This window comes from Sciurus vulgaris (genome assembly GCF_902686455.1).
Source record: "Sciurus vulgaris genome assembly, chromosome: 5".
In the NCBI taxonomy this organism is placed as follows: domain Eukaryota; kingdom Metazoa; phylum Chordata; class Mammalia; order Rodentia; family Sciuridae; genus Sciurus; species Sciurus vulgaris.
Genome location: NC_136465.1, coordinates 159,752,509 through 159,771,545, shown reverse-complemented (window position 1 = coordinate 159,771,545; position 19,037 = coordinate 159,752,509). Strand labels below are relative to the sequence as shown.

General features: G+C 35.8%; 1 protein-coding gene across 9 annotated transcripts in view; it reads left to right on the top strand.

Annotated features, from left to right (window-relative positions):
* Nucleotides 1–19,037, top strand: part of ANKS1B (ankyrin repeat and sterile alpha motif domain containing 1B) — a 1,201,009-nt gene that overhangs the window by 272,692 nt on the left and 909,280 nt on the right. The gene's annotated exons all lie outside the window — the stretch shown is intronic.

The following is a 19,037-nucleotide window of genomic DNA, read 5'->3' as shown; positions in this document are numbered from 1 at the left end:
ACTTACGTATATTGACTCTTTCTGTCAAGCATCCTGAAATCTCACAACATTAAATACTTACTGGGTACCAGCAGCCCCAAATTTGTATCTATAGCATGGATGCTCTCCTGAATTCCAGACTCTGGTATTTAATTATCTATTTGATCTCTACTTTTGAATATCCTTTTTAAACTTATCATGAGTAAAACTAAACTTCTCTGTTTCCTCTACAAACCTGCTGGATTTCTCATTTCAATAAATAGCAACTTTACCCATTCAACTTCTCCAATAGCCTTGAAGTTTCCCTTTTTTTCTCTTATTTCATAAGCAATTGGTATTTAAATCCTACCTTTCCCTTCAAAATGTTCATAATGTAGTCACTTCCAACCAGCTGCACTATTACCACTCTGGACAAAACCACTGTCACTCCTTGCCTCCTTGAGGAGCCTCCAGATTGGTGTTTGTTACCACCATTGTCCCACATAGTATATTCTTAAGAATTGCCAAAGACGTCCTGTTAGAATGTAAGTTAAATCGTGTCACTTTTCTGCTATAAACCCTCTTTTTTTTTTTCTTTTCTTTTTTTTTTTTATATTTTATTGTAAACAAATGGGATACATGTTGCCTCTCTGTTTGTACATGGCGCAAAGGCATACCATTTGTGTAATCATAAATCCACATACAGTAATGTTGTTTGATTCATTCTGTTATTTTTTCCCCTTCCCCCCACCCCTCCCACCCCTCTTTACCCTCTATACAGTACTTCCTTCCTCCATACTTGCCCCCCTCCCTAACCCTAACTCTAACCCTAACACTAACCCTTCCCTCCCCCCCATTATGTGTCATCCTCCACTTATTAGCGATATCATTCGTCCCTTGTCTTTTTGAGATTGGCTTATCTCACTTAGCATGATATTCTCCAATTTCATCCATTTGCCTGCAAATGCCATAATTTTGTCATTCTTTATGGCTAAGTAATATTCCATTGTGTGTATATACCACAGTTTCTTTATCCACTCGTCAATTGAAGGGCATCTAGGTTGGTTCCATAGTCTGGCTATTGTGAATTGAGCAGCTATGAACATTGATGTGGCTGTATCTCTGTAGTATGCTGATTTTAGATCCTTTGGGTATAGGCCAAGGAGTGGGATAGCTGGGTCAAATGGAGGGTCCATTCCAAGTTCTCTAAGGAATCTCCACACTGCTTTCCAGAGTGGCTGCACTAATTTGCAGCCCCACCAGCAATGTATGAGTGTACCTTTCTCCCCACATCCTCGCCAACACCTGTTGTTGCTTGTATTCTTGATAATTGCCATTCTAATTGGGGTGAGATGGAATCTTAGGGTGGTTTTGATTTGCATTTCTCTTATTACTAGAGATGTTGAACATTTTTTCATATGTTTATTGATTGCTTGTACATCTTCTTCTGTGAAGTGTCTGTTCATTTCCTTAGCCCATTTGTTGATTGGATTATTTGTATTCTTGGTGTAGAGTTTTTTGAGTTCTTTATAGATTCTGGAGATTAGTGCTCTATCTGAAGTATGATTGGCAAAGATATTCTCCCACTCTGTAGGCTCTTTCTTCACATTGCTGATAGTTTCCTTTGCTGAGAGAAAGCTTTTTAGTTTGAATCTATCCCAGTTATTGATTCTTGCTTTTATTTCTTGTGCTATGGGAGTCCTGTTGAGGAAGTCTGGTCCTAGGCCGACATGTTGAAGATCGGGACCTACTTTTTCTTCTATAATCTGCAGAGTCTCTGGTCTGATTCCAAGGTCCTTAATCCATTTTGAGTTGAGTTTTGTGCAGGGTGAGAGATATGGGTTTAGTTTCATTCTGTTGCATATGGATTTCCAATTCTCCCAGCACCATTTGTTGAAGAGGCTATCTTTTCTCCATTGCATATTTTTGGCGCCTTTGTCTAGTATTAGAAAGTTGTATTTATTTGGGTTTGTGTCCGTGTCCTCTATTCTGTACCATTGATCTACCTGTCTATTTTGGTACCAGTACCATGCCGTCTTTGTTACTATTGCTTTGTAATAAAGTTGAAGTTCGGGTATTGCGATACCCCCTGCTTCATTTTTCCTGCGAAGGATTGCTTTAGCTATTCTGGGTTTCTTATTCTTCCAGATGAATTTCATGATTGCTTGCTCTATTTCTGTAAGGTACGTCATTGGGATTTTAATTGGGATTGCATTGAATCTGTATAGCACTTTTGGTAGTATGGCCATTTTGACAATATTAATTTGGCCTATCCAAGAACATGGGAGATCTTTCCATCTTCTAAAGTTTTCTTCGATTTCTTTCTTTAGTGTTCTGTAGTTCTCATTGTAGAGGTCTTTTACCTCTTTTGTGAGATTGATTCCCAAGTATTTTATTTTTTTCGATGCTATGGTGAATGGGGTAGTTTTCATAATTTCTCTTTCTGAGGATTCCTCACTTATGTATAAAAATGCATTGGATTTATGAGCATTGATCTTGTAACCTGCCACTTTACTGAATTCTATAAACCCTCTTGTGCTTCCCGGTCTTGTCCTTATGGTGACTCACAAGTCCTGGCTGACCTTCATAACTGCCCTTACCTCCACCTCCCCCTCGCACTTTGTTTTCACTCCTCTGTCCCTCATTCATACTGTACCAGCCACACTTGCTTCATTTTCATTCCTCTAAAATATGGACTTTATTCCTTCAAGACTTGCACTTGCTGTTCTTTCTGGAGCTTTTCCCCAGGTACCCTCTTGGCCTACTCTCAGGTTTTTATCAGACATTAGCCTCTCAGTCCAGCTTTACTTGAAGACAGTGTTCACAATTAACTCTGGTGTTTCCTTTTTCCTTAATTTGTTTTCCACATCACTTATCATTATCTAATATAACATATATTTTGATTACTTGTCATGATTATTGTTTGATTTCCTTCCTTATAATATAGACTTTGGTATGGGGAGAAGTTATTTTTAAATTTTTGTTGCTGCTATTCACTGCAGTTACCCCAGTTCTTAAATGCTCTCTGCATTTAATGGACACATAATAAATATTTATTGAGTAAAATAAAAAGTTAACTCTAGGCCCTTGGCACTGTACATTTGGATTACATAGTTTGGAAGCTGGAGTTCTGGTATAGTTAAAAAAAAAAACAAAAACACATTTTAGAGTCATGCAGTTCAGGGTTTGTATCTGGTGTTGGTACTTAACTAGCTCAGTGCCTGGGCTAGTGGATTACTTTCTCTCAGCTGTAGCTTTTCTCTTCTGTAAAATGAGCATAATTAATACCTTCCCTAAAGAGTTGTCATGAAGACAATATAGTTATGCATGATACAACAACATTTTAGTGAGTGATAGACTGCACCCTCAATGATGGTCCCACAGGGCTACCTATATCTCCCAGTTGTAGCCACCTTAGTTTGTGTAAGTACACTGTGTGATGCTTTCACAACGAAATCACCTGCATTTCTCAGGAAGTATTTCTGCCATTAAGCAGCATAGGACCATATGTGAGAATGGGTATAAAGTTTTAGTGGCATGTCTGCACATAGAAAGGAAACCAAGGCCTGGGGTTGTGGCTCAGCGGTAGTGCATTCACCTAGCATGTGTGAGGCACTGGGTTTGATCCTCAGCACCACATAAAAATGAATAAATTAATTAAATTAAAGGTATTGTGTCCAAGTACAGCTAAATATACATACCTACATATGTGTGTGTGTGTGTGTGTGTGTGTGTGTATGAAGTAAAAAAGAAAGGAAACGAATGTGTGCTCCTTTCCTGATAGTCATTCTTACCCACACATATTTTACTCTTCCAATGATATTTTTCTGTACTCCCTTCTCCCATCAGTATACATTATTCTTTTGTCATTTACCTAAGTATATCATTTCCTCTGTGTCTTTGTTCATTCTAATTCATTATTTTTTCTGTTTGTTTAAATCCTATTCATCTTCAAAGGTATAGCTCAAATCTTTAAATAGAAACCTCCTTACTTACTAGCTCAGACTATTTTCTTTTTCTTTGAACAGATGGAGAATCTCAGAAGAGAAATGGGAACTATTAAAAAGTTAAATGGAAATTCCAGAACTGAAAGTATAATATCTCATATAAAAAAGAATTTAAAAAACCTCAAAACAATGCACTTAAATTGCACTTATAATCAATATGCTATACAGTTATATGATTTAACAACAAATCAGTCTTTGTTTCTAAGTACATGTGAAATAGATGTTGAATGAATTTTTTTTTTGCCACAGAATCTGACTAGAGTTTAAAATTAAAGATAAAGAGAAGTTAATTGGATATACTTTACTTATTTTATAATCAGTATTATGTTTCATGACCATGAAGTATAAATGGTAATCATTTCTAGGGTCTTACAAATATTTAGTGCTTAATGTTTTATATGGATGAAAACCTGAATTCTAGTCATATCTTCAGCAACACTGAATAACATTCCAATGCTAATATGTTTCAGAAATTATCAGACTAATAAGTTGTACATATAATATTATATCTGGAAAGGGTGGAAGGGGTATAACAGTAGGAAATATTCTTTATGTACTGATTAAATATTCTGCAAATGTAAAAGACACATTATGAAATTTCAAACACTTAAAGAGTCACTACTTTTAAAAGACAAAAATGACAGGCTCTTTTTAAAAAACTAATTCATTTTCCTGCATTACTTCAGCTTACCTACTAAATCATCATTCTTTATACTTCTACCATGTGGTACAGCTATTGTTTTAGGGCAGATAAAAAAAATGAACTGGTAAGGAATTTTTCATGTTCTCAGGAGTTTGGAGTTTTGCAGAGAAGGCTAATGCATTATCAAAAATCAAAATACAGGGTTAAAAGTATATTAACAAATAGTCCAGTAAATAATAACATAAAGTATTATGGAAAATGAGGAAGAACTATTTGTTTTTACATCCCCGGACTCTGGTATAGTTTGAGTAGCCGTTCAATAAAAATGTATTTTTTAAAAGCAGTAGCTATATTTTAATCACTGAAAATGGGAAGGTGATTTCACCCTATTTGAAAACATTCTGAGAGGGACATAAAAGGGGAGTGGTAACAACCTTCTGATTATGGAATAGGGAAAGTGACAGCAGGTTATAAACTGACTCCTGTTTAATTCTGTATTTTCATGTTCCATGATTTTTCCCACTACCCGGTACCGGTACTTCTATTAATTTACCATACTCTTTCAACTTGTCTTTCAGCATGTAACCATACCAGAAATTCTCACTATCTCTATCCTGCAGCAATCTAGTGATTTTAATTCTCCTCATCCATTAAAACATGACTGTGTTGGGACCATTCCCTAATCTTAGCCCTTCTTGAATCTCTTTCCCAGTTCAGATTTTTTACTCTTTGAGGGCTTTTTTTTTTTTTTACTCATTGTACACAAATGGGATACATCATTTTGTTGCTATGGTTGTGCACGATGTAGATTCATACCATTCGTGTAATCATACACCTACATAGGGTAATGATGTCTGTCTCATTCCACCATTTTTCATACCCCCTCATTTCTCCTTGAGTGCTTTTTATAATACAGGATCCCAATGCTCTGTAATTGTACTTACCATGGTTGTAACTATAGTAATCCTAAATGTTGTTTGTTTCTTGTTCTTGAATATAGACTACGAACTTCTCAAGGGTATATATGCATCTTTCATCTTTGTAATCACAGATTCTAATACAGTGCCTATAACATTAAAGGAAATCAGTATACATTTATTGAATCATGAACAAAAAAGTGAAAATGCAAAAGTGACTAGTTGGTAGATGGATGTTAGAAAAATGAGCCCAGCTTAAGTGGAAATTGAGAAATACTCCTTTATGATCTTTTCTTGGTGTAATTCTCATCTGTATTCTTCCTTTTGTTCTGAATGACTGTACATTCATTCTTACTGAATGAGCTCAACTGGTGAGATAATTTTTCCTTCTTTTAAGGTTATTCTAATGTTATTTTTTTTTTTTATTTGTAGTTTTCCTGAAGAATTTTCTTACTTGTGAGATGCTTTATAGGAATGTGATAAGACTGGTTCTGGCTTTTATTACTTTTTGTTAGTTTGTTTCTGATTTTTAAAACAAAGTCATATCATGGAATATTTTGACCATTTATATCTAGTTAAAGGAAGATTTAATTGACTACTGAAACCACAAGTAGATTAATTATGTTAACTAAAAGCTAATGTTTAGTATTTACTGGGGTTAATAAATGAATTTATTAGAAATAGAGAATTTATTGAAGATGCAGACTACTTATGAATATTAAAATATTTCATAATTTGAAGTTATGCATTTGTATTGAGTTTTAAGGATATTAATTTTAAATTAGAATATCAAAACAAATCAGAAATACTAATGGTCACATATTAGTGACATTAAAATAAACCAAATAGTTTAAGGAAATGATGTTTTAAAAAATAAAGAAAAATCATAGAATAGATCACATATAATGCTAGTTTGTTTCTCATTCATTTACTGCCCCAAACAGGTGTTCATATTAGTTCACACACCCAAACAGGTGTTCTCTTCCAAGCAGAAATTCAGGAACCTAGTCTCTTTAACTCATCCGTCTTTAACACAGGCTTCTAAACTCACCTGGCTTATGGGCTAAAAGTATGAAGGGATAAACCTGATGTAAGATAAAGATAGGTTTGAGCGAATGGGCCTGGAAATAAGCAAACATCATTGCCACTCATATTATACTAAATATTACTCAATCATGTAGTCACATGGCTATCCCAACATGAAAAGCTAAGAAATATAGTCCAGTTAAGTGCCCAAAAAGTAGAGAAAATAAGTTTTATAAACAATTAACCAGAATTAGCTATGCATTATCTTTTAAAATTTAAATAATTTTCTTTACATACATGTTGATTTTCATAGTTATTTTTCATGGAATCTTTTCTTATAGGTAATCCCATTCCATTTTATGCATGAATTTATTAATTAAAACCTTCCTAGTTAAAAATTGAGCTATAACAGTTAAATAGCTAAAGTCAGGCCTTGTAAGGGAATTTCAAATTTTAGTTTGTTCCTTAAAAATATAATTACCTCTATGTATTTGCCTATTATATAAATACTAGGTTAGTTACTTGTCTTCAGAGTGATTATTAGTAACACCTACACATAATTTTTGGTGTGTTTACTTTCATAACAAGTTACAAATTATAAGTGCTTCACTCAGTAATCCACATATTTAAATAAGTAAAATCAGCAATTGTAATATATTTGAGTGAGAAATAATCTGAGATCTTGTTTTTCACTAAAACCCATATGGAAATTACTTGTCTCTTGGTGTTAAGAAAAATCATAGTTAAAAGTTGTATTATACTCTTGTGTATGTGGTAACATACCTGGATATGCTTTTTTTTTTTTTTTTTGACTTCTTTGTCTTTCTTTATAGTGCTCTGCATTTGCTTTCATTTGATTGCTTTATTTTTAGTTTTGTTTTGCAAAAAAGGAAAAGAAGGTTTATTGCTTTGCTAGCAAAGGAGAAACACAGGGGACCCCTGTCCCAGAGGCTGTGATTCTGCCCATCAGGGGGAACAGGAGCTTTTAGAGGTGACAAGATTGCATTCCACATATTCTCTGGCAGAGTTGTAATTCACTTGTTAATTTGGGAGATAGTAATTTCTGAGATCTTCTGGTGCCATCCCCAAGGTCTGGATTAATTCATTCCTATGGTGGGTGTATACTCAAGGATAGATAACTCTAAGATGGGGAAGAAAGGTAATCCTGTTTCCCCTGAGCTTAGGGAGGAGGAGAGATTAGGGAGGATCTAAGGAGAGAGGAAGTGAAAGAAACATGTTCATTAAAAAAAAATAAGTTACAGGGTCAGAGCATCAAGGGATATATTCAAAGCATGATGTGAACCACTGTTACATTTCCCTATTTTCAATTTCTGCATTTCATTTCTATGGAAAAAATGGGTGACATCTCCAAGCTGCTTCCTCCTGAAAGAGGGTGAAATTGGGGGAAGTAACCCAAAGTCCTTGTTCTCTATCAGGTGGGGCCTGGGCAGTTAAGGGTATTTAGCATCAGAGCAGTCTAGGGGTCCACAGTGGCAGATGGCAGGTGATTTGACAAGGCATACATAGGGCAGGGACAAGAACAAGACAGCAAGGCATTAGTTTTTTAAGTGATTGGCACAAAAGCAATTAGTATTTCAGTTAGTCTCTGAAAGCCATGAAGACAAGTAACTCATATGTGTGAAAAACAGATCACATTATCAATATAGGAGGTTAGGAAGAGTTGTAGGTCTATAAGATCAGGCTTAAATGAACTCAGGACAAACTTGTGAGTCTTGAGTCCTTTGTGATTATCATTATTAGGCATTCTTACTTAAGAATCCTTTCTTTATAGCCTTCAGCTTTCCTTCCTTTTGGTAGGGCTGCTACCAGTGTATGTTTTAAGTTACATTTAAGAAAACATTGCTTTTCCTTTTAAATGTCTATGTAGTATACATGTAGGACTATGCTTAGGCTATACTCTCCTGCCAGGTGTTAAAAACCGAGTTGATCAAAACTAACCTTGTTCCTATCTACTCTTAAGAGTCAGCTGATTTCTCAGGGATCACTCTTGGGGATGTGTGGGAAACCTTGTGGCTCCTTTAGCTTTCCTCTACCAGTGGTGCCATCTGCCAGGATGAGTCAGGATCTTGTTGACCATATGTAGCTTCTCTTTTTGCAGAATGTGCACTGGTTGGCTTCTTGTTCTCTAGGGTCCTCTTGATCTCCCTGATTGGTAGATCAGGTGACTTACCAGAGTTTCAGGGCCCAGAAGGGTCCTGTTGTTCTCTGGGTCCTGGCTGCTTTTTCCTTGGCTCTTCTACTTCCTCGAATTTGGTCTCCAAGTTTTTGGTTTTAAACATCCAGCAGGCCGATTTCACCAGTCTTAAAGTGGGAGTAACAGGTTATAACTTCAATCTATATTTTTCCAGTTACCCCTTTCATATAATTATGGTTAATATTAGTATTAGAAGTCAGCATTGTATACTGTCTTATAGGTGATGGCTTATTATCTCAAATTAACTCAAGTTGTTTTATTAGAAGCAGTACCTCTGCAAAACACTAACAGGCAACAGTTATAAAGTTTACAAGGAAAATACAAACTGAAATTAACAGGAAAAAAAAGTTCAATTTGTGTAATAGCTATGAACCAAGAAAAATGACTTTTATAATCTTAAACCTTTTTTTAGTTGTATGTTATATCCCCTGTTTATTTTGGGACCATAGTAATCTTTATAACAACAAAAAAAATTTTTTTTTTTTTGGTACTGGGGATTGAATCAGTATCAATCCCAGTGGTAAAGGGGGGGGGGGGGCTCTACCACTGAGCCACATCTCTAACCCTTTTTTATATTTTATTTAGAGACAGAGTCTCACTTAGTTGCTTAGAGCCTCCCTAAGTTGCTGAGGCTAGCTTTGAACTCATGATCCTCTTGCCTCAGCCTCCTGAGCCACCAAAAATTGATCTTTTGAACACAACTTTAAATGAACTGAAATGTATCCTATTTTAGAGACATTCTAACATAGAGTAAGGTGAGAGGCAGAGCCTTATCTCAGGTAAGGAGGGGCTCTTGACAACACAATATAACATTAAATCTGAAACATGAATCAAAGGTTAAGATAGCTTTTAACTTTCTTTTTGTGGAAAAAGTGACAAAATGCTTCCATGTTTTACAATATCACCTTTAAACCGATCAGACTCTTCTATTACCTTCCAAAAATACATTTAAATTCCAATTCCAGTGTGAAGAGTGACACAAAATTATATATATAACTTATTGACAACAGGTTACTTTATCCAGCTCTAAAACATCAAATGACATGAATAAATACCAACAAAATCTCTTTTTTAAAATTTATCTTTTAAATTTTTTACAGACTGCATTTTGATTCATTGTGTGCAAATGGGGTACATCATTTCATTTCAATGGTTATACACGACGTAGATTCATACCATTTGTGTAATCATACATGAACATAGGGTAACGATGTCTGTCTCATTCTACCATTTTTCATACCCCTCTCCCTCTCCTTTCTTTCTACATAATCTAAAGTTCCCCCATTCTTCTCTCATTCCCCACCCCAAATCTCTTATTGCTATACAAAACCAAGACTATTACTGTAGATAATATCAGTTTGGAGAACACCAGCTTGGCAAAATGCTCTCCTAAGATTTACATTTAACTAAGTTTTAAAGTATAATTTAGAATCCATGGTGTACACAAAAATCACAGGTCTGCATGGCTTAGCAAAATCACTTAACAGTGTTAATGATCAGAAATTGACTTAGTCAAAGCAAGCAGACATAAGACAGGTCTTCAAATGACAGAATGACAGTGTGGCCCTTTAAGTCAGATACAATGTATAAAAGAGCACTTATTGGCTGTCTTGTTGGCAAACTTACCTGAACTTACTTTCATTTTATAAACTTCCTATAACACTTAGACAAGACTTAGATATAGTTTTCAGATATATATATATATATATACCTAGTCACATATATTTAGGTTGTCAGCTCTATTGTTATAACCTAAATATTAGTTGTTTGTTTAACCAGTTACAAAGTAATCATTTAAGACTTTAAAACAGGCGCAAACCCTAATTCTTTTAAGATTTAGCTTCCCCAAGTAATAAAACCTAACAGATACAAGAAAATTTTCTTTATAGATAAGAGCAGAACAATGTTTCAGACTTCGCTTCATATCAGTACATTAAAGTTCAAATAACTTTGGCTATAGCTAATTTAATCACAAACACAAACTTTCAGATTTACCTTCCATAAACCTTCTGTGACTTACTTAAACATTCACAACTTGTTTACATCCTTAGTTTTGTCCTCTTTCATCTTGGACTTTAGTTCAGGAATATTACTTTCTTTCCTTTTAAAAAAAATTCCTCTAGTTTTCAATGGATCTTTATTTTATTTATTTATATGTGGTGCTGAGAATCGAACCCAGTATCTCACACATGCTAGGCAAGCACTCCACCATTGAACCACAACCCCAGCCCAGTACAGGAATATTTCTTTACCAGACAAAATACTTTCTCATCCAGAAACATTTCTTTTACCTTCTAATCTTCCATACTAAAATATTTTCATATCTACAACTTTATCTTTTCTCGTTTCAGACCCTTTCTTAAATTCATATTCTTAAACAATCCTTATCTGCACATTTAATTTATGCAACAGATTTCATCCCAGGAGAGGGTTGGACAGTCCAGTCTATACAAAAATTGCCTCAATCTTTTTTTCTCCCAGATTGCATTTAAGGAACCTGGGTATTTTTGAGCCTGACCTGTATCCCTTATTATTATCACAATGCCATCAACTTTAAGTGAGTTCCTAACTTTCAGTACCCAGAGGCTCCTTTTGGGCCTTTTTCTCATACTGGGCATATTGATATGCAATGGAAGAGGGCTTTCCATGCTTTTCTTTAGATTTCCTTGATGGTCCTATTGCAGAGGCTACCTAAAAAACATGGGCTGACCTTTTTCTTTTCTGGGTACAGTTGTTTATTTTGCCAATCTCCCCATGCATTTAGTTTGATGGGATACTATTATAGCAAGAATTGCTTTGCCCCTGTGATGGATATTCCCTTGCCAAAATGGGGTGTCCTATCTCCCTTACAAGGGGAGACTATTCCTATTCCCAGGTTATAAACTAACAGTGCAAGAACCTACTGCCTACATCCTTTGTGGCCAGCAGCCTCCACCCACCATGGACAAAAGGGGCAGAGGCTGGGCAGAGGCCAGGTTCTCTTCGGCCATTTCTCTACAGGCTAGGCAGCTTTTGGGGATTTATTTTTCCAGCTTAGGGCTAGTGCCCTTGACCCACAATGAGGTGATTTGCATCTGCCTGGGGCTAGGCTGAGAAACAGTGCTGGGAGTGCTCTCATTAAATATTTTATTAATCCTTTCTTCTGGTGTCTTGCTATCCTTGCACACTAGAAGCTGTGCCTTTTGGCACATTCAACTTAATTCCTGACTGTTCAGACCCCTTATCATGCATCCGCATCAATGCTTGTACATACAGAATCTCTCTCATATACTTTACCCCTGACAGACCAACTTCAGTTTCAAGATTGTATAATAATCTAGAAAAATCACTAAAAGGCCAGACTGTGTTATAGTAAATTGTCTTTCTCTTAGGCTTCTACCTATAGGTAGCCCGTTCAGCCAAGATCTCTCTGCTCAAGAGACTACCTGTAAGATCAATACAGTATGGCCCATGTTGTAAAGGGCCACTAACAGATATAGAAACAGACAATAAAGAATCACCAAGACCAGGTCCCACAGACAGGAACCTTTAAAAAAACAGACAGACCTGCACATACAAATTTTTCCCACTTACCTTACCTTTGACAGACCAACTCCAACTGCAAGATTGTATAATAATACAGAAAGCTATTCAAAACCAGATCGTTAAAGTAAAACATTATCTTAGACAGGTCTATATGTGTAGGTGGCCCTTTTTTCAACTCACTTTACCCCTGACAGACCAACTTAAATTGCAAGATTGTGTAAAAGAAACACAGAAAGGGAGACAGCCAGTGAGTAGCCCAATATCATGGCTGATGTTGGGAGCCATTAAAACAGGCCAGCCAAGATGTTTCTTAAGAGACTATAGAATCAATGCAGTATTGGCCATGTCTTAAAAGGGGCAGTAACAGATACAAACAAAACAAAAACAGACAGACAATGAGAGGGAATTCTCAAACTCAAAGCCAACAAACAGATGAGAATTTAGAACAGACCACAAGGGAGTAAATGTTCCTATGATCCCACTTAATCATGACTCCTAATTGAGTGGCACCACGGACGTCCCCACAAAGAGGAACCAGATGTTCTCACAAAGAGGAACCAGATGTGTGGAATCAAAGGTCTTGGTGTGCACACTGGGGTACTTACTAGATGGCCAGGGGTGTCGTGACTTTACTGAGTTCAGTTTCCTTTTTCTCAAAGTGGACTACAGTAGAACAACCTGTACTGTTCAGAGAGAGAAGGTGGGAGTTCCTCAAAGCAAAAGAAGCTTTTGGCAGCTGCTGGAATGGTCCCTCAGTACCTCCATTTACTCACAGGAATAGCTCCTCTGGTTTGACCCAAGGCAAACTCACCAGTCTCCTAACTCTCCTGTAGTTGACTTTCAGTAAGTTTGCTAGCCACCTTGCACCTTAGCATGGACATTGGATTCCTTGGAGAGCCAGACCTGCCCAAGAAACCTGGATTGGGGGCTGCTGTTGGGTTCTATCTGAGGTGCCAAATTTGTTACCCACAGCTTGGTCCTTATCCCTAATGTCAATCCAATAACAAGGATGCGATCCTGAGAAAAAGGAAAAAGGAAGTTTATTGCTTTGTTAGCAAAGGGGAAACACAGGGGACTCCTTTCCCAAATGCTGTGATTCTCTGCTTTAGAAATTCTTATTCTGTGTATTGACTCTTCCTTCAAATTTTTGTCTTGCTGTCGGTACTTTTAAACCCTGAGAAATTCCTTATGTTTCTGTAGCACTAGTTTTTAATGATCACAGATATGTCCTTGAAGCTCATTTTGTTTGACTTCCTTAAGGAGAATGAGATTTTATTACTTTGAGGTGACCCTGTGGTGACTGTTTAAGTCCTATAGTGAACTTTTGCCTATTTCCATCAAAGAGGTAGCAGTCACACACAGCTTATACCATGTCAGTGTGTTGAAGATAGGTTTTCTTTTCTTTTCTTTTCTTTTCTTTTCTTTTTTTTTTTTTTTTGCGGTGCTGGGGATTGAACTCAGGGCCTTAGTGCTTGCGAGGTTGAGCACTCTACCAACTGAGCTATCTCCCCATCCCTCTTTTTTTTTTTTTTTTTTTTTTTTTATACTGGGGATTAAACCCAGGGGTGCCTTACCAGTAAGCTATATCCCTAGTTCTTTTAAAAAATATTTTTGAGACAGGGTCTCACTAAGTTGCTGAGGCTGACGTGGAATTTGTGATCCTCCTGCCTCATCCTCCTCAGTTGCTCATATTATAGATATGTACCTGACTTGGAAAACGGGTTTTCTAAATTTCTGCAATATATGATTTGCTAATTTTCCATGTATTTCTTCAAACTGACTCAAGCAAAAAAGGAATGTATTAGCTCATATAAAATCCAGTTTTTATTTTCTTTTATTTTTTTATTTTTACAAATTGCATTTTGATTCATTATACACAAATGGGGTACATCTTTTTGTTTCTATGATTGTGCATGATGTAGATTCATACCATTCATGTAATCATACATGTACATAAGGTAATGATGCCTGTCTCATAAAATCCAGTTTTTATATGGATCTAAGTACTCAGTGTAATCTGGAATCTGTCTCTCTCCATAGCTCTTTTTTCTACTATAATGGTATCATTCTTAGGCATGTGATTGTAAGGAATATAAAAGGTTATTTTTTTAAAAACCTTCCTGTTTTAGTCAGCTTTTTTGCAGCTGTGATCAAAAGACCTGACGAGGAGGAAAATTTTATTTGGTGTTCATAGTCTTAGAGGTCTTAGTCCATAAATAACTCCATCACTCTGGGCCCAACATGAGGCACAGCATCACAGCAGAGTGTGGTGGAGGAAAGAAGCTCAGAACATGGTCATCAGGAAGCAGAGGGAACTCATGCTCACCAGAGACAATATATGCCTCCAGCCACACCCTTCCTGTCTACAGTTACCACCCAGTAAACCCCTGTCAGTGGACTAATACACTGATTAGGTTAGTGCTATCATAACCCAATCATTTCACTTCTAAACTTTCTTTCTCTGTCTCACACTTGAGCTTTTGGGCGACACCTCATAACTAAGCCATAACAGCTTTTTTCCACAAATTCTGGCAAGATTTCTAACTTTGGTCACATTTTGACTCCTGAGCCAATCCCAGAGGTGAACATTGATTAATGATTAATCATTGATTAATCTGGCCTGGATGATAGGCCCAGGTCAAAGGTTGGGTGGTGGGTGGTGGGGGGTCCTCAACAGAAATGTTCAGTTGCAACTCAGTGTTTTTTTCTGAGCTATAGCCAGCAGTATTGAAAATGTGCTTGAGGGGTGGCATTTTGTACACGGTTGATACACATCAGCTTTGAGCAATCTATTGCTGATAGAGCTTGGAAAGATAAAGTGTCTACATCTGATGATTGAGGGTGGTTGAAACCTACTTCTTACTCCTTGGCTTTTGTGTATACTTGGACAATTCAGTAGAAAATAAGATGTTAAATGACATAACTAGAAACATTAGTTTACTTGAATTTTGACTATGCTGATGTTCTATATTTTATGAAGTTATAATTCTTAAAGTCTGCTAAAAATCTCACTTTGTCAATAAAGTCTCTATTCTCCCCATTACTCTTCCCACTGTTCTCTTTATCATTCATTATAGTAGTTATCACTATTTGATATGTTATGTATTTGTTTCTTTCTCCCTCCAATACAATGTAAACTCAAGAATAATAATTTTATCTGCCTAGTTCATTGCTGTACCACTAATATCTAGAAAAAAATACCTATCTGGAATATTGTATTTACTCAATATTATTTGCTTAATGGATGAACAAATAAAGACAATTTGATAGAACATGAATCATGGTTTCTAAAAATATGGTGTAAAATTGGAAAAATCTAAAGAAAAATCACTCTTACAGTAATTCTCAACCGAATTTTAGAAAGATATATGTTAAATATGTTTTTGTAAATATCAATGATATTTAAAGTAACTAAGAATAAAATATTCTAGTTCAAATTGAATTAAAGGAAATAGAATCAGTGGAATTTTCATTTTAGGTTGCTTTTATTTTCATTTGGCCACAGTTATTATTCCTTGGTATTCATGGTAAACATTAATAAATTCTGGGAAAAGATCATGGTTGCAATTGGTAGTACCCAAATAAAATGAAGTTATCTCTTCCATGTGGATATTTAAACTTAACCTGTATGATACTTTCTGCATCAACATGAGCCAGTTAGGTACAATCATAATAAATCATCATCAGCCTTTAAGAGCTGAAGAGAAAGTAGAATTTAGTCTTTACTTTTAAGAATGGAAAGTGAGTGTATAGGGATAAAAGTACTTTGATATAGAAGAAAAATAATTACATACATACATTGTTGTACTCTTACTTTCATACTCTTGGGTTTCTTTCCAAGGGGTTATTTAGGAGTTTAGATGTTGTTTCTTGACAAAGAATTATGAGAAAATGGTTTATTTTTTACATGTATACAATGAGAAATTTGATATAGGTATCTAATTTTGAAAGATAAGATTCCATTAAGTGTAGGAGCAAGGGAAAGCATTCTGAGCAGAGGGCACTTTATAGGAATGCAGACTGTACTGTGTTTGGAGCCATTTGACTGAATGGGATAACTAGTACTTATATCTGAAATTTAGATGTGTGGGAGAAGAGAGAGAAAAGACAATTGAGACACATAGGGATCCAATAAATGCTTTAAATACTTAGGTAAACAGTATGAAGGAAATTGTATAGACAGTGGGAAGCCATTGAAGATTTTTGAATGGAAGGTGGCTTGCAGAGTAAAGTTTGAACAGAGGGGAGAGAGACTTAATAGATTGCATAGAATTCAGTTACATAAATTTCATTTTTCTATGAGAGAGGGCCTAGTGAGAGTGAGTGTGTTCAGGAAAGAAATTTATTAAGGCCAAATACTCAGAACTTTTTGGCTACAGATCATAGGAGAGAAGGGGAGGAGAGGAATTAGTGATAATCTTTTCTATATCTCAGAAAACCACAAAAATAAGGAGAACGGAATTGAAACTGTCTGTTAGAAAGAGGGCAAGTTCAGTTTTAGATCAGTCACCCTCTAGGTAACTGTAAAATTTCAAGGTGGCAATGCCTATCAGGTAAATGTTTTAGAAGGAAGCTTTGGTAAGGTTTCAGGACAGAAGATTTTATTTATTTATTTATTTATTTATTTATTTATTTATTTAGTACCAGGGATTGAACCCAGGGGCGCTTAACTACTGAGTCACATCCTAGCCCTTTTTATTTTTTATTTTGAGAAAGGGTCTCACTAGATTACTTACAGTCTTGTTAAATTGCTTCGACTATGATCTTCCTGCCTCAGCCTCCTGAGCTGCGTACAGTGCACCACTGCACCTGGCAAGATTTGATTTTTTGATAAACACAAAAGTATAAGTTTGAGATGTTGTATGAAGAAGAGAAAGTAATTCAGACCTAAGCCGTTCAAGGGTTTTACCTTTGGGAATATGAGCAATATAGGAAATACAGAACTTACGAATGAGATTTTTAGAGATTGTATAGCAGGACACCCCAGGAAGGCTTCTTCCAGTTCCATACACTGAATTTAGGAATTTATAAGGACTAGACTTCAACTAGAGAGTCTGAGGATGATGATTAAATATTTTCTTGAGGATTCACTAAAATTGCGCATTCAAGATAACTTATATAACTTAAAGATTGAAGAACTTTACTTATCTCAGACTGTAGGGTTATTGCTTCTGTACATGAGACTAAACCCAGGTGGGACAACATTGCTTCCTCAAGGTCTGATGTGATTATCTCTAACAGCCATCCATAGCTATGTGTCCCTTAGTGAGACTTTATGGACCTAGAAATTTATACTTCTCTCTGTTCTAAATAATGTTGCTGAATCTGTTTTTTTTTTTTTTTTTTTTTTTTTTTTTTTTTTTTTGCTTCACTGGGATCCTTCTGTGATATTTGTATTTATGTTACTCAGTAACTTTATATACAGAGATAAAGGAATGGAAAGGTAGAAATTTTGATAAATTATATATTTTTGTTTTCTCACTTATGTAAGTTTTCTAAGTCTTACTTCACAACTATATTTTACCTCACTTATCTGATTTTCTTTGGCAAAAAGCTCAATTTTCATTGTTTCCCCATGGTTTTCATGTGCCTTTGATCCTGTTTGTTAGTGCTTGTCTTTGTTTCACTAAAGTAGTGTTCTTTCCAATTTGGCTTACAGCACATATTTTATGGATTCAAGTGTTTTCTCCTACTTCTTATTTTGATTTTATGGGACACTGTTACACTTATTCTCATATTGATTTTTTGCTTGTGATTTTACCCTGTGCTTTCATGTTAGCCAGTGATTTTTCTTGTCTGGCACACCTTTCTGTCTTGTGTACTGTGTGCAAGTCAGGACCAGTGCTACTGCTTGGTCTTACTCCTGGAATATGTCACAAAGGGGCTACATTTATTATAATAGTGGCCCCTCTTACTGACTAGATCTTTGAGTTCTTATATGCCTGTTCTTCGTGGAACTTACATTTTAGTGGGAGGAGATAAAGCAAAAATGTGAAAATATATAGTATGATAGAAGATGAGAATGGAGAAAAATATGGTGTAGCAGAGTAGAAAGAGGGCTTAAGGTTAAATAGTATGCCCTGAGGAGGTCTAGCCCAGAAGGCACATTTGAGTAAAGACCTGAAGCCAGTAGAGTGGTTAGACTTCGCTTTTCTGAGGGGTGAGTACTCCAGGGAGAGGAAAAGAAGCAACAGCAAAAGTGGAGAGGGGCAGTAGTGTCTGGCTTGAGAGTGGGGTGAATGGAAGGAGATGACAGGATCCAAGAGATGTGGAAAGGGCAGTTTTGTAGGGCCTCATGGGCTGCTATGAGCATTTTTAGTTCTATTTATATCATCTACTTAATATAACAACCTTATGAAGGCCTATTTATTATTACTATATAATATTCATATATTAAAGACTAGAAAACTCTAGTTTTTAAATCATAAAATAAAGCACTGAATATGTTGATTTAAAGAGATCTGGAAACTATTGTAATGAAATGGGTTTTCACTGATCTGGGCTTAAGTGGTAGTTTCAGTACCTTCTAACTATATGGTACTTGGGAAATTAAGTAAATTACATGGTCTTTGTTCATTCTAAGGAAGGAATAAGTTTACAGGATTGCCATGATGATTAAGTGAAAATGTATACAAATGATGGATATGTATTATACTATTCATCTAATACCATGGCTAGCATATATCATCTTTCAATAAATGAGCTATAACTTTGATAGTATTACAATGTCTGTGGACTATAGGAAA